The following is a 17,295-nucleotide window of genomic DNA, read 5'->3' on the forward strand; positions in this document are numbered from 1 at the left end:
CTTCTTCTTTTTACTGTGACATCATAGTTACATCTGGCATTTTCTACTGAACCCTGAAGCTGGACTTGCACATGAAAATAATAAATGCATAAGACTACAGATTCAGGGTAGAGTTCAAGTTTCACCTGCTTATAACTTATAACAGGGCGTCAATAATCATAAAACAAACTCTGCAAAGCACAGCAATCCCCTTACAGTCAAGACATTTTTTAATCGTACAGAATTAGTTGATATAGACTCTATAACTCCTCAATCACAATATCATAAGTCACTGGACACTGTGAACATCCACGGTCACCACTTCATGCATAATGGACCTTCCATGTGTATGGACATGTGCAGGTATATATGTATGTATATGTATACATATGTATATTTAGTGTGTACATGTGTGTGTGTACATGTCTATAAATAGGAATAGTAGTGGTACAATAGCTATATCAAGCGATATAGTTTATGTCTTCCATATTTCCAACCATATCCATAATCACATACTGTGTATGCTACCATTGTATATAGTGTATTATACTGTGTGTGCTACCATTGTATATAGTGTATTATCTTACTTTTTTCATTGATTGTACTTATTTGTATTTTCTTTGTATTTCCTTCTGATATCTGTACCTGAGCTGAGGTGACATTTAAAAATTTCCCCGTCGTGGGATCAATAAAGTCTTATCTTATCTTATCTTATATAGAACTACTCTACAGGAAGAGTTTGTCAGTCTATGTGAGATCTGAATGACAACATAAACAATGGTTGTTCAGCTTTGGGAATCTTAGTTAACTTTTTATTCAAATGTGACATTATATACTTTATATTTCCTTCTTTTTTAATATGAATTTGCATGTGTTTTTCAGAAAGTGAACTAATTAACAGAACATTATATTAAAGTTTGTTTTTGTACTGTGGCAATTATTTTAAAAGGGTTGAGCTATGAATATTTTTACAAGGCACTGTGCAGTTGGTTATATTTCTAAATTCACCAGCATGTTTGTTGGGTCTGCGCTTCCACAGGCCCCGCTGGTTTAGAAACGTATTCCCGTTAACGACAAGGAAGCAAGATGAGCAGCGATTTTACTTACGCAAGGGAAGGATCTCAGAGCAGCCCTTCTGCCCTCGGTCAAACCACTTCGAAGAACTAGCTTCCGCTTGCCGCCTTTTATTGAAAACAGTTACAGTACACACAAGCACCACCCATTGTAAAACCCCCCTATGGTCACAAAAGGTTTAAACACTGCGCGTGTGTGTGTGTGTGCATGTATGTGCGAGCATCTGTGTGTGTGTGTGTGTGTGTGTGTGTGTGTGTGTGTGTGTGTGTGTGCGAGAATGTGTGTATGTGTGTGTGTGTATGTGTGTGTGTGTGTTTGTGTTTGGGGGTGCGTTTGTGTGACCTCCTGCTCACAAAAGGGTCATAAAGGCAGGAAGTTTACTAAACAAGAAAACAGAACCCTCACATAGGATGTGTCCCTATAATAAAACACTACAGCCTCCCCCACCAACAGACTGGGGAGGGAGTCAGATACAAAGGAATGTCTTTGATCATGCTGCTTGAATTAAGACTTACAAATTTAAGTAACACAATGACAACATTTAACAATTTGACTCCAACAGTCCCCTCTTTTTGTCATTATTGTACTTAAATTTCCACTTATGTACCCTTGTGTTTGACAGTTTCAGTGTAGGTTCCATTCATACACAGCTCCTCACGTCATTCACCTCCTATCGCTGCAAAAGTTCACAGTTAATACATGTACTAAACGTGTTTAGCAATTATCCTACTTCTCATTCATCTCATATACAGTAAACTGCATCCTGCAAGTAAACAAATGAATGTCAACAGTCAAAAACACTAATCAGCATTCTCAAAAGAATTCCAGCTTTGTGGTGCATCTCCTCCTGGTGTGTAAATCACACACCTCTCTGCAGAGTGGTTGAGTTTTGCATAGCTTCATAAATGTCTCTTCCAGGTGTTTCCATCATTGTCCATATGACCCGAGTTTAAATGTCTGCAGAATAGACATTCAAACACACCAGCTGGTTGTTTTGTTTGTCTATGAGGCTTTCAGCTATCTTCAAAGCTGTAGCTTGGTCAACACTTATTTTTATGACCCCTATCAAACCCCCAAATCTTCTCACTGCAGGCATCCTTCCTGTGGGGTGACAGAGTCAACTGGTGGGTCATCTGCATTTACGACTCCTTTCCTTTCATCTGCAGAAATTTTTTTTAAAGGAAATTGGATCAAGTTGTTTATGATCTTCTCCCCCCCTTTTTGAGTCATGTCCACGCCCATGGCTCAAAACTCCATCCAGCTTATAGAAGTGTTCATGATGTAAATGTAAACGAAAGCCCCTCTGCAGAGTAACAAAGTCTGCATGGCAAAGTGAAACACCTTAGATGATCTTCATGGGAAAGTGCTGTCAGTTATTTCCCAATCACCTGGCATCTGTGCTGTTCACAGAATCACAATTCCATTGCTGAACTTCCTCTCTGCACCGTCGATTAGAGCTTGGCATGCTCCCTTCATCCTTCTGCTTCCCTGTTCCAGTGCCGCTGAAGATTTAGGGTAGAGCAAGTCTTACACCCTAGTTGTCTTCCTCAACGTCAATGTCGAATCTCTTTCACTCCTTTTGGATGTTTGTTGTTCAAAGTCTCCTCTCGACGATCTCCTGGAAGCCCAGTGGCACAGCTCTCTGTGGGATGTCTGCTGTGCTGAAGGTGATCTCTGCTCCTCACTGATCCTCCTGAAGCCTCTCTCCTGGCCTCAGCTTCCATCTTGTGGATGATCTCCTTCAGTCACTCCTTGTCATGGTACCTCACGACACCTGCAAGTTACAAATTGACACTCCTCTTTTGCCACACGGCCCATGCCATGTGTCAACTCCACACAATGAGACATGCACAAGAATGTTGTACATTCTCTCTGAAAAATTCTCCAGGGTTTCCCCCTTGGAGCAGCTCTACTCCAGGCCTGTAACCCTGTGTAAAAACATTAGTCAGTGGTTAAATGTTAAGCTTGTTTAACTCCCAGCTCCACCTGGAGCCTGTATCCTTGCCTGTAGGACAAAACCTGTAAGTTAAAACAACTTCACATTTGCAAACAACTGTATCTCATAAGATTAATAAAGTATTCAGCATCACAGAGACAAGTATCAATGCAGTTTCTCAAATCATTAACCCCCTCATCATTTTTTACCATAATTTGCTCCAACTCATAGATCGTCTCATTTTAATCAGTGACTTTCCTTAAGATTGTCACTCACTCATTTTATCACTATGAGCTCAGTAGTGGTCAGATAATGAGCTCCATATTAAACTATTCCATAATCACTGCACATTTGTTCTATTGTCACTTGTCTGTCTGTGCTGAATCCTTTACAAGCACTCTTAAAGAGAAAAACATTAGCAGTAGCATCCTAGGTCAGGCCTAGGTCATCCAGATTCCAGAGGTGCTGTAAAAAGACCCATAAAGTTAACACTCTGCTGTAAAAAGAAGTAACACTGGTTTCAAACACAGTATGTCTCAAACTATATTCACATTTCCACTGTAATATTCACATTTTCCCAACAACACAGTGTAATTGCATAGTCAACATATAGTCTGTAAACAAAGTTTCCGTCACACAAAACCCCAGAAAAATTACAGCTGAAAGGTTAAATTTGCAGAGTTCACATAGTCATGTGACCCAAAGTTTCCTCCTCTGGTCTCCTCCTGCTCCTGCAACAAAAGACACACACACATCCATACATTCACCTCTTTGTCACATCTGGGTGGGGGTTAACCTTGCATAGTGGTGTCAAGTCAGTCAACTCAGTCAACTCTTGTCAGCTTTTACCAGTCCAGTCAGTGCCCCATTTTTATTTTCACTCATTATTCATCCATTGCTGATAGTGGAATCTATCGTCGCATTTCGTTTCCACCCTCAGCAAAATGACGCCATTTCAAAAAGAAAAAGAATTTAGATCGGATTACCTCGCCGAATCCTTTTAGACAGGGACTCGCTTTCTGATTGTCCCAATAAGTGAGCCCATTTTAATGTGGAGAAACTCACTTTGCGACCGTTCCTATGGGCAGAAATCTGTGCCATCAGAAACTGAATTTGAATAAGTTAAATTTGAATTTGAATTGCTCAGATTGAATCTGAATTGTAACTTGAATAAATGCTTTTGAAAACTGAATTTGAATTAGTCTAATTTGAAATTGAATTTATGGTTTGAAAATGATCATCACTAAATTGAAATTGAATTTTATATATTGAAAATGAATTCATTTGCTTTGAAACTGCATTTTATCCTTTAAAAATTCAGCTCTCGAATAATTTCAGTTTCACTCTCACCATTCAGTTTCAGTTCTACAATTCAGTTTTTGGGACTTACATCCGGTTCGGTTCAAGAGTAAACGAGCGCAGATTAATAGAACTATGTTTTACTAGCGGACCGAAAGTGTTTCTGACGGGAATCTACAGCGTCTTGAGCTGAATTAAGACTTCAGAAGTCATTCGTCATGTCGAATGACCAGCGGATAAACTCTCAGGTTGGTAATAAATGTATTACATGTATAAGAACAAGCGTCATGTTAACAATTGATAGCCGTACAGTAACTTTTATGCTTATTGTAGCTGTTAGCTAAAAACGCTAACTTAGCCTAGTTTGCCCTGGATTTAGCTTTGACAAACAAATATGATTGACTGTTTCTAGTAGAATTCCAAAGTTGTCATCTTGTACCCTGTCAGAGCCCTGTATGCTTGCAGAGACCCCTACAGTAGGGAAACATGCAAAACAGTGTCCAAACCTTTGTATTTTAGCTTTATTTATGTCTTACACAGCATCCCAACTCTTTAGCTAACTTAATAACTTTAGCTAAAGTGAATAGTTAGTCTAATTCATTAGTGCAGCATTACTGGATCACCTCTGTTTGAAGTGATATGATGTGACTGTCACTGTGTTTAACTATCATAATAATTCTTAGGGTACTGAGTGCATGCTTAATTAGTCGTTTTTTTTTTTTTTAACATACTGCTCCATTGCTGTGTTTGACAGGCTGAAGTTGTCGGGTCACCTCCTAAATCGACCATCTTTTACAGGTGTTTTGTGCCAGAAATAGAGTGTCCACTGAAGACTGAAGATACTGAATCTCTACGCCTTGCCATTGATCCCTCTTGTGCCTTTATCTAGACAAGAGACATCAACTTAACCACTCTCAAATGCTCTGTACCTACATCACCTTCCCTGACAGTCGTAGCTTGGCTTATCTGAGGGTGAAATTATAAGAATGTGTTATTTTGCAAAGTGCTCTCTAGGGTTCCTAAATAAAATATGGCATTGAGGTCATTTCTTTTGAATTAATCCTTCTTCTGAAATATAAGAACCTCTCCTGGTTTTAATGGCACTTTGGATTTCCTTACTTTCTGTTCCACTCCCAACCCCAAATAGATGCTGACACATTAACATGGAAGAGGGAAAGAAGTTGGAAAGGACTACTATAAATAAACCTAATGCCTAACAATGAAAAATGTAAAATAAGAACAATAATAATAATAAAGATAAAAGATGAAGTAACAAGTTTTTAGTTTTTTGTTTATTCCAAATGATCATCCAGATGTCAGTGACATGTGATGACAAACACCATAATGGAAGGCCTTTGTCATCACATGCTTAAACTCATATATTTTTGCATATGCTGAACAGGCAGTCAGACATGCTGTAACTGTGGGGTAGAAAACTGCATGAACACCATACGGCAGGGGTCTCAAACTCCAGTCCTCGAGGGCCGCTGTCCTGCAACTTTTCCATGTGTCCCTGTTGCAACACACCTAGTAGATCATTAGCAAGAGTATAGAACTTGAATGCATGCTGAGTTGGCAATTCAGCCATTTGATTCACGTTACAGCAGCTCATGAGTGAATGAACATGGTGCAATAAAAGTATTTTAGAAGTATATGTTTCCAAATACATACATTTACTTAAATTTACTTGAGTAGGTAGGGTTAGGAGTTGCCACCTCAGCATGCAGTCAAGTTCTATACTCTTGCTAATGACCTACTAATTGTATTCAGGTGTGTTGCACCAGGGACACATGGAAAAGCTGCATGACACCGGCCCTCGAGGACTGGAGTTTGAGACCCTGTCATACGGAACATGACAGGTGTGGTTGAACTGCATGAAGACTCTGAAGTTTCTCTCTCTTCTGGCAGGACAGGAATGTGGCCTTGTCCTGTGAGCCACCGTAAGGATGTACTTGGAGTAGAACTGGACTGTCACCGGCCTCAGGCTCTTCACCTTTTCAAAGACAAAGCAGTCATTTAGATAAAATATTAGATATTGTTTACCTGAGGATCTGACACAGACTGATTCATGTTCTACACAGTTCTGACAAGTTCATAGAAATTTCTGTTCAATTAGAACCAAGTATTTGAGGTGATGATTGTAATTTTGATACAATTGTTGTAATTTGTATTTTAACAATATTTTGATTGATGTTTTGTTCCCTTCACAATATTATACTTTAATATATAATATTGTAAAGGGAAAAAAAAACATCAATCAAAAAATTGTTCTCTTTTTTATTGGGGCTACTTACATTTATTTTGGGCTACCAAAAACTGAAGAGTGCCTGCCCGAAGGGCTACCAGAGATTTTGAAATTTTGCGAGCCCCGACTTAGAGTAAAACTGGACTGTCACCGGCCTCAGGCTCTTCACCTTTTCAAAGACAAAGCAGTCATTTAGATAAAATATTAGATATTGTTTACCTGTAAATGCACAAAGAGAATTTAGAAATGTAACTATTGTCAAGAGTGAAAAAGCACTGATAGTGTAATCTACAGTTGTGGCCAAACGTTTAGAGAATGAGAAGTGTTGTTTATTTACAAAGTTTGCTGTTTCAGTGATAGTTGTATATCATATTATATCACTTCAAACAGAGGTGATCCAGTAATGCTGCACTAATGAATTAGACTAACTATTCACTTTAGCTAAAGTTATTAAGTTAGCTAAAGAGTTGGGATGCTGTGTAAGACATAAATAAAGCTAAAATACAAAGGTTTGGACACTGTTTTGCATGTTTCCCTACTGTAGGGGTCTCTGCAAGCATACAGGGCTCTGACAGGGTACAAGATGACAACTTTGGAATTCTACTAGAAACAGTCGATCATATTTGTTTGTCAAAGCTAAATCCAGGGCAAACTAGGCTAAATTAGCGTTTTTAGCTAACAGCTACAATAAGCATAAAAGTTACTGTACGGCTATCAATTGTTAACATGACGCTTGTTCTTATACATGTAATACATTTATTACCAACCTGAGAGTTTATCCGCTGGTCATTCGACATGACGAATGACTTCTGAAGTCTTAATTCAGCTCAAGACGCTGTAGATTCCCGTCAGTAACACTTTCGGTCCGCTAGTAAAACATAGTTCTATTAATCTGCGCTCGTTTACTCTTGAACCGAACGGATGTAAGTTCCAAAAACTGAATTTTGGAACTGAAATTGAATTGTAGAACTGAAACTGAATGGTGAGAGTGAAATTGAAATTATTCGAGAGCTGAATTTTTAAAGGATAAAATGCAGTTTCAAAGCAAATGAATTCATTTTCAATATATAAAATTCAATTTCAATTTAGTGATGATCATTTTCAAACCATAAATTCAATTTCAAATTAGACTAATTCAAATTCAGTTTTCAAAAGCATTTGTTCAAGTTACAATTCAGATTCAATCCGAGCAATTCAAATTCAAATTTAACTTATTCAAATTCAGTTTCTGATGGCACAGATTTCTGCCCATACGTTCCCGACAACATGTTGTGTAGCTCTTTCTGTTCAAACGTTCAGATCTGTTTAAATGACAGAGATGTTAAACAACAATACTTTCAGTGCACTATGAAAGTAACAAAATAAAAAGGAAAAAAGAAAAGCCTTGTTAAGTCATGACATATTTTCTTCATCTCAGGAGGGTAAATCATACCAAACGTAATTGGCAGGCTCAACTTTGTAACAAAAGACAAATCATCAGCCAGTTTAACCTCAAACATTCATCCATCAGCCACACACCTCACACCACACAACATACAACACATAACATAACCCTGATGTCTCATCACATAATGAATTTCTTCTCATGTAACCAAATGTGTGCCATGTTAAAACTTCTTCACACACCTCAGAAACTCAACAATCTGTTAGCTAACTCAGCTCACTCATTCAAGACCCCTCATCAGCATTCTGTTTTCCCCCATCTATAATGCAATCATCTGTCCTCCCATAATATTAGTCCACTAGTCTATGTATCACTTCTTAACCTACTAAGTGACTTGGACAAGATGACAAACAGAATCGCATGCTTAAGATGCTGTCTGGTCTTCACGAGTTTCATTGTATGTATATGTAAGTGTTAGTAGGGTTAATGCATTTTCTGTTTGTGTGTGTTTTTTGTGTACCTCTCTCATTTTGTGGTCCAGACTCCTTCTCAATTCTCCCACTTAAAGCAGTCAGTTTCCTTTTTCCCAGGATTGCTAACCCAATTTTTGATTTCCCACACTAAATAACAGCATTCCTCTGTGTTCTCACCTGCTTCCTCCACTCTGTTCTCCTCTCCCACTTTGCAGTCCAATGGCAGTCAGTTCTCTTCAGCTTTGTCCTGTGTTTTTCACAATGTTGTTATGCTTTAAACAGCACCAAATTGTAAAAGATGTTTATATTGTTAAGGAAAAAGATTACTCACCCTTGTTTCTTTCTTGATCTCTGACAGAATCTAAAAAAGGAAACCCAAATGTTTAATAGTGCCAGTGCATAAGATCTTTATGTGTTTGCTCACTTAATTTCTAGTGTACAACTTGTTGAAACAAAAATTCATTATGATGCATTTTACTAATAATAATAATGATAATACTATTAACAGTTGCAGGATATTTATTCTAACCGGGTTACCACCTGTTATATACCTCATGTATTGGTCAATGACACAATATTAATAACTAGAAGAGAGTATTTCAGCACTTCCTATAGGTGAATCAAATATACTTTGGTTATTAAATTGATATTCCTTACATGCATGTTTATTTAGATAAGCACAGCTGAGAAGTTTAGTCAAGTGCTAGTAATTTAAACTGTACATGTAAACATACTAAATGATGAAGATGTTATTGAATTTAGGGACCACCGATGAAAAGGTGCAATACCCTCAGGCAGGTGTCAAACTTAACTGCGTGAAGGAGCAAAATCAAAAACTTAGTCAAAGCCAAAGGCAACATCTCAGTGACCTTTTCTCATTGCCAGCTAAATCATCAAGTAAGTGATGATAGAGGATTTATAATAAAAACTTCCTTTCAATCAACAGTTTTCACTAACATTGGATGAAAACACTTATCTCTGGCCATTCAACCAGTTAAAAGTTCTTGGAGTCGTACTCCAAATACACAGCTACTGATATCCCACCATGAAGTAACAGAAAACCAATACTGACACTTTATCATATGCTCAGATAAGAGCCCAACCTGACATCTTTTAGCTGCAGATTTTGTTGTATTTAGGTAAAGTGCTTATAGTTGTGTGAAACTGTCAGAACTTAATGAAGGTGTGCAAGCGAGTCAGGGACTACTTACTACTTTTAGTAAACAATTAAGCAAATAAAAGTAAACTCCAATAAATTACAAGTAGCAATAAAATAAAACACTAACTCTTTTACGCTATGTCCACACCTACACGGGTACTTTTGAAAACCCAGTTTTTTTTAATGCGTTTGGGCCTTTTGTAAATGGTGTTTTGGATCACTGAAAACAGAGATTTTTAAAAACTCCTGCCAGGGTGGAGATTTTCAAAATGTCAGTTTTTGCGTTTAGGTGTGGATGAGGAAAACAAAGATTTAGTCACGCAACATCAAAGATGTGCGCCTTTTTTGACGTCACGCTGTGCGCCAAGTTATTGTTTATCTCCAAGTCATGTCTGTCCCGTCTGTAATAACTTAAAATAAAATAAAATAAAATGAAATGAAATGAAATAAAATAAATAAATAACAAAGGTCAATCAAATGGACCAATCTGGTCTTTAAGTCTGACGTCATTACCTGTGTCTGGACCCAAACTCCGCTGCAGGTCCCTAAGTCAAACGATCACTGGGGGATCACTGAGAGTTGAAAAACTACCTAAATTCTTTCATCTGTAATAAAATGATCAGTGTGGCTGCTCTACCATTTGTAACAATTAAGTTTAACATCCAGGCATCCATGAAAACGGAAATTATTAAATTTAACTGAGTTAGAAGTTAGCAGGATTTAGCTTGATAGTTTCCATCTAAATATAATATACTGTCAAAAGAAAATTGTACTTAGTACTCAGTATAAGCTTTTAATGATAAGTCTACATATGATAGAATACTGCATGATGACCTTTTGATGACTTAGACTGTTGTCCACTACAAGACCTGTTTCTGTTTTATAAATTCTTTCTCACAGCGATAATAGCTGAACAAGCAGTTTCACTCCTACCAGGAAGAGGAGAGCTGGACACTTTTATCCGCGCTCCCTAACAAGAAGAGGGGCCGCGTCCTTCTGAATCTCACAACGCACACACATACACCTGAACCACTCTTATCTTCACTCCCTACGCACTAACATTCCTCTGCCTATGAATAGACGTATTCACTGTTGTATTACTTTTGTATAAAAATAAAGACCAGAGCGGTAACAGAGCGCACATCACAGGGCCCCCACTCTGGTGTGAGCGTTCTGTGACCGCCCTTGCAAGTAAAAACTGCAGCGTGTGTGTCTCCACTCTCTGACTCTAAGCTGAAGAAGTGTCATTTAGAATAAATCTCTTGACATATAGCATGTTCTGACTGAGAGATTTCTGTAAAAATTTAAACGTACAGTTCTGCTATCACTTCCGCCATAAATGAAGACAACAACAACAGTAAACAACAGTGACGTTTGTAGGGTTACTGAAGTTTGGCTAGCTGGTATATAACAATGTGCCACGTGATCGCTAGCAGCACAGCTATATTAGCATAATATAAACAGTGAAGCTGGAAGATGAATGCTAACTTTTTTCCACTCAATAAAAGTTAACATGAGTAACTCTCTCAGTATTCTTTATTTGTCACGTGCATAGTTATACAAGTACAACACGCAGTGAAATGTGACCTGATACGCTCCTCGACTGTGCAAAAAAGAGAGAGAGAACTTTATATACAGAGAATGAAAGAGGACATTATGTGCAGCAAGTGGGTGAGTTATATACATTGTATAAATAAAGATAAAATAGAACAATATGGAAATTTACAGCTCGTGTACATTGCATGGGTGGGGTGTTAAAGTGTCTTGTGCCATAGTGAAGCCAGAAGGATCAGGATGATATGAGAATGTGTAATGTGTCCTGTCTCAGTCACTTATGGATGATTTGGGGGGGGGCATGTCCTGATTCAACACAGGGATGGCCTGGGGATAAAAGATCCTCTTGAGCCTCACTGTTTTTTCTGTTTTCAGCTGGCAGGCTCTTAAGACCAGCACTCTCAAACACTCTTTGCCGGAATGTTAGCTAACCCTCGTTAGTGAAAGTCACAGTTATGTAATTCTTGTCTTAGTAGTTTTTGGAGCTAATCTCACAGACGTTTGGATCCCGCCGTAATTTACCTACCCTACTCACAGCTGCTGGTCTGCTCGTTGTTTTCTGCATTAGTCACCTGCCTGCCTCCCTGCCCAGTTCTTCACTGTGAGTGAACTTGGACTGGTTTAGCCTCACCTGGACCTTACTTACCCCCAAGCCTTGCCTCCACCTGTAAAAGTAAGATTAATGCATTTTGCCTTCTCTCCCTGGACTACTGCTTGGGGCTTGCTCTGACTCTGCTCTCCCTCATTACAATGACTCTGTGAGTGTAGCTCCGTAATCCTCCACCTTAGGGTGCCTGCTCTGGAAAATACCTGGTGTTCCCTGGCTGTTTTTCCCCCAGCCGACTAAAGAGACTTTCTTCCGTTGGACTCTGCTGCCGCACTCATAGTGTCACTCTTGTTTTCATGTTTTGTAACTATTGCTGAAACTGTTCTAGCCGAGACTAGTGCTTTATAGTTCTGCTTTCGTTCACAACATACTATAGTAATACTCTGGTATAGTACCTAGTAATTTTGAAGTTCTTGCCAGTCATAAAGTGAGCTAATTTACAGTTTCTTAGCCCCCTGAGTGTGGCGCATTGCGTTAGTGTTTAAGTTTGAGTAAACTCCAGAGGTTAGGTTTATTTCCTCTCACCCTTAGTTCATGTTTAGTGTTTTTTGCATTTACCTTTTTCCCTATGTGTCACTTTCATGTGCCAAAATAAAATCTTGCATTTCACTATACCTCCGAGCCTCCATGTGGTGTCTGCATTTGAGTCCTCTTCTCTGTGTTGGCTGGTGTTGTGACACCACCAGCTCCTTGGTCTTGCTGACGTTCAGCTAGAGGTGGTTATCCTGGCACCACGATACCAGATTCTTCACTTCATCTATGTAGACTGCCTCATCATTGTTGGAGATAGCACCCAATACCACTGTGTCGTCAGCAAACTTCACAATGGTACTGGAGCCATGGGTGGCCACACAGTCTGAAGTGTAGAGGGAGAGAGTGCAGATGATGATGCTGCTCGAGATGCACCTACCCACCCTCACCACCTGAGTTTTGTCAGTGAGGAAGTCCAAAACCCATGCACACAGACAGCTGTTGAGTCCTAGATTGTCAGTTTTGTGAACTGTCTAAATGCTGTGTTAAATGCTGAACTGTAATCAGCAAACAACAATCTCAGATAGTTACCTTGTTTCTTGTCCACGTGGCTAAGAGTGGTGTGCAGGACATGGCGATGGCATCCTCTGTGGATCTGTTCGGTCAGTAGCCAAACTGGAGTGGATCTGTGGAGCGGTGTTTGGGATGGAGGAGGAGATGATGTTCTTTAACAGCCTCTCGAACACCTTCATAACCAGTGCAACTGGCCGGTAGTCATTCAGGCATGAGGGCTTGTTGTTCTTGGGCACAGGGATGATGGTGGATCTGTTGAAGCATATGAGGACCACACAGGGGCGATTTTAGCCCATTTTGGGGGGTGCTTCAGCACCCCCAAAATGAATCAAAGCACCCCCAAAGATTTCTTACTTTTTTGACAATATTTGCTGTTTTTGTGACACACTACTAAAAATATAAAAAGCATACAGTACTTGGTTGAGACGTAACATTTCAACAACAAAAGTATAGATAACCCCCCCTCCCCTCCCAAAATGGTTTGTTCCAGCTCGCCTCTCCCCTACTCTGAGACGCAGGGGAGCGGAGGTGTAAGTACCTGGCTGAAAACAGGACATATTAGCTACATTTAACCTGCAGTTACTCTTTATATAGTTAGGTAGGTATCAGACCATGTTTCATTTTAGCGAAAAACATTACACCCAGGTAACCTGCAGTGTTGAAAACTTGTTTTACGACGATGTTTGCTACCCTACAATCCGTCCTGCTCTGTAGTAAAATCAGCGACATTTGACCGTCCTGTTGTTCCCATTGAAATGTATATAGCCAATTTAAAATCTAAAACTTAAAATTGTCCGTAGCCTACTGTTGTTACCACTGTCCTGTTTGAAATGTATACTAACTAGCTAACTGACTGAATGCCCATTAACCTTATAACTCCTGTTGTGTGGTGTGTGTGTGTGTGTGTGTGTGTGTGTGTGTTTGTGTACAGAGAGACAGCCAGGTTCATAATGGATATAAGGAAGTGTTTTTTCAAAAAAAAGGTGCAACATTCAGGTAAAGTGTAAGATCAAATGATCCCTCAATAAAGGATAATGTTGGATCAGTGTTTCAATATTTATATCTTTTATTAGATGTTCATGTGGTTTGGTTATTTGCCTTTTGGTTGAAAGTACACTGAGGGAGGACTTTTCATTAGTGATCTTAATAGTATTTTTTCATATTAATGTAATTTTTTCATCTAATTGAATACAATCTATTTGTGTATGATTGTCATTCCAAAGAGGGAGAGAGGAAAGAGGGGAACGTGAGGAGAAAGTACAAGGTCAGGAAGAACCAGGTAAGAAAACAGACAGGGAATAGTGACAGGCAAAACAGAAACTGTTAAACTGACAAAGAGAAAACTGATTTTACTCATACAGTCTAGAAGTTGTGTTCTCCCTATATTAAAGCTGCTATACAGAATCTGCAAAACAAACTGGGTTGAAACATTTTTGACCCTCTTTAACAACATTCCAACATAACATTATCATTGATTGGGGAGATTAAAATTAATGATATATTTTTATGTGGTTCAGCCACAACTCTACTAAAACCTCAGCCAGTAATAGGTAGGCCAACTTTTGGACCGTCCAGTTGTCTGTATGACTGCCACAGTACGTACATCACATTTGCACACTATCAGAAAGTGCCAAACACTGCCCTGGTGGAGTGAGGAGCTGTAACAAGAAGCAGAGTGCTCTGTTTATATTCTAAAAATGTTTTAAGCTAGCTTGTTTCAAAGATTCTGTACAGCAGCTTTAAATGTTTTCCAAAAGCACACATACATCAGTGTTTCTCAAACTTTTTACAGTGTGTACCACCTGAGAAAAATGTCAAGCTCTCCCAAGTACAACTATGAAAGCATGAAACTCATAAATCTTACAACACAAAATTAGTATTATTAAATTAGTCAAATTAGTATCTGCAGTAAAGATTTTTTCATACATTGCCTGTGGTAGAATGTATACAAAGTTGCCTCCATTTTTATATTTTTTTTATTAATATTTTGTAATAATTTATTCGTAATAACTTATTCTGTTTTGGGAGTATTTTTTATGTATCTGTATTATATTATACATACTCATTAAAAGTGAATCTCTGGCCAAAAAATGCACTCAGTTTACTTTTTACTCACTATGAGCATCATTCATTATTCTCCCCCAGTAATTAAGGTTAGGATATGTGTTTTGTTTTGTTTTTTTATTCCAATCCATTCTTCTTTTGCAGCATTTAAATAAACTTTATCAGATTTGATGATTTTGTTACAGACTTTTCAAAAAGTGTTTGTTTTTCTTTCACAAATGTGGGGATTAAATTGTGTTAAAATGTACACAACAGTGATGTCATGTTTTGAGACGAGGACCCAGGCACAGAGAGACTTGATGGATTTAAGAATCTTATGATTTAATAAGGAAATTTGCAGACTTGCACAGAGATGGTAAAATTATGACTGATAACGGAGACGAAGACAACAGACGGCGAGGACAGGGAGGAACAGGGGTTTAAATGCACCAAGGAGACAGTTATAGGTTGTATCCCAAATCAGGGTCTGCAGCCTTAAAGGCCGCATTTTAAGGCCGATTACGTCACAGCGACGAAGGCGGTCCCAATTCGAAGGCTGCTCGAAATGCGGCCCTCAAATGCGTCCTTCATTTCCCTGAATTTTAAGGATGTGGCGGTGTAGACTTTGTGGCCCAACATATCCCAGACTTCATAGCGCGGTGGTGGGTGTGGATAATATTGCCGAAAAAAACGGTGGAAGCGGAGCAGCCAAAGAGTAAAGTTTTAAAAGTAAGTACTGAATATTATGTCACTTATTTATGTGCAAATGTTTAATAATGAAGAACATTAAAACATTACTATTGGCCACATGTCGGTAAAGTTATGTGACATTAGTGATGTTTGTACTTTCAGCGTTTACTTGGTTTTAAAGCCTTTACTTTAAAATATACGCCGTTCAATAGTTGACTTTAATCTTACAGAGAATGTGATGATTTTATGGATAATTAAAGTCAGTCATATATCCACAAAAACAACAAGCTGAAAGTCAGTGATGCTGCTCGGTTTGCAGTCCTGAATATCACAGCACAAGCGGGATTCACTGCACTGTTAATGTTAGCTATGTTATATTGCTGCCTCTGTTCGGTGGTGTCGAGCCAAACGGACTTTAACGTGTGTTTGAACGAGCTGACGGTTCACTCATTAAGCTAAAAGAAAGATGCTTTAATCACAGGAGTCACACGTGTCCACTGTACCATCTGGGAACTCTTCTTGTTTAGCACTCGTAATAACACAAACACTAAATCCTCCTTCTCTTGTGCTGTTTTGTAGCAGTGTATACACCGGAGACTGTCACCTGTCTGTCTGTCCTGCACTCTCTCTCTGTTTCTTTCTCTCTGATTGTGGAATAAAAGTATGAACATGTATTTATAAGTTACACTTGTGTTTGAATCCTGCAGCTTATCACACATTTGATTTCCATGTGTGACAACTGCAAGTGTCCAGAGTGAGGACAGACTGAGGGACCCACTGCTGCACATCATCTGTGAGGCTTTGCACCCTGATGATCCACCAGGACAAACTCAGCAGTGTGTGAGGAAGAGGAGGAGGAAGAGCCAGCAGCAGCTGACAGATGGAGAGAATAGACAGACTGTTCCCTGTTTGTGAAGGACTGCTAGAAACGTTTAAAAGAACTAATTGTGTTTCCTGAATCAGTCTTATTAGGTAATGTTCAAATAATTATATCATTCCAGTGTTTTCAGTGTGGGAGAAAGTACTCGGGGCCTTCAAGTTACACACTGTGAAAGGCAGTAACAAGTTTAGTATTCAGAAACCTAAAGTATGTATCAGCAGCAGAATGGACCTAAAAATAAATGTTTGTTTCAGTTCTATGAAGCTTTGAGTATTTTGGATTAGTAGTACTGCTGTGTTTGTTGCATCATATTGCTGTAATTGTTTATATGCTTTATATATTCTGAGGTAAGTTGATCTATAGTGTTACATCATATTCTATAAGGATGTTATGTGTTTGTATACTTTCTGCCCAGTTTGACCCATTTAGCAGAAGTCAGCCTGTTTAAGGCTCTGATATCTATTCTGTATGACTTAAAGCAGTTATGACATGGTCTGATTTTCTCACCCAATAAAGGAATATTTAATATATCAGTCTACTCTGCATTCTATCAGAAACAGTTATCACAGCTCGTACATTTTCTTTTTACACATATATGTAAGCACTGAGCCAAATTTAGTAATGCCAACATATTAAAAGAACAATATTTGTCTCTTATATATAATACATCTATATATACACTGTCAAAGATACTTGTCTTTGAGTGAAGATTTAAGGTGATAGGACATATAAAAAAATGCAACTTGAATCTTTACTGAAGCTCAGTATTTGACACGGAGTTCAAACTCACTGCTGTAATAACTAATAATGATTAATATAATAACTATAATATTGGCCATATTATATTTACATTACCAAAGTGAGATGACTTTAGTCTCATGAACAACATTAGGTAATTGTTATTTACTAGCTAATCTTAAAATGACTG

At 38.5% G+C, this 17,295-nt stretch overlaps 1 long non-coding RNA gene across 1 annotated transcript; it reads right to left on the bottom strand.

The window, feature by feature from the left end:
• Positions 1-8,725: 8,725 nt before the first annotated feature.
• LOC120436756 lies at positions 8,726-12,955 on the bottom strand. The gene is made up of 3 exons (XR_005610585.1): positions 12,773-12,955; positions 12,326-12,566; positions 8,726-8,751 (listed from the first exon to the last, which is right to left on the bottom strand). It is a non-coding gene; the product is annotated as an uncharacterized LOC120436756 (long non-coding RNA).
• Between the last annotated feature and the right edge of the window lie 4,340 nt (positions 12,956-17,295).

The sequence above is a fragment of the Oreochromis aureus genome, unplaced genomic scaffold (assembly GCF_013358895.1).
Source record: "Oreochromis aureus strain Israel breed Guangdong unplaced genomic scaffold, ZZ_aureus HiC_scaffold_150, whole genome shotgun sequence".
NCBI lineage: Eukaryota > Metazoa > Chordata > Actinopteri > Cichliformes > Cichlidae > Oreochromis > Oreochromis aureus.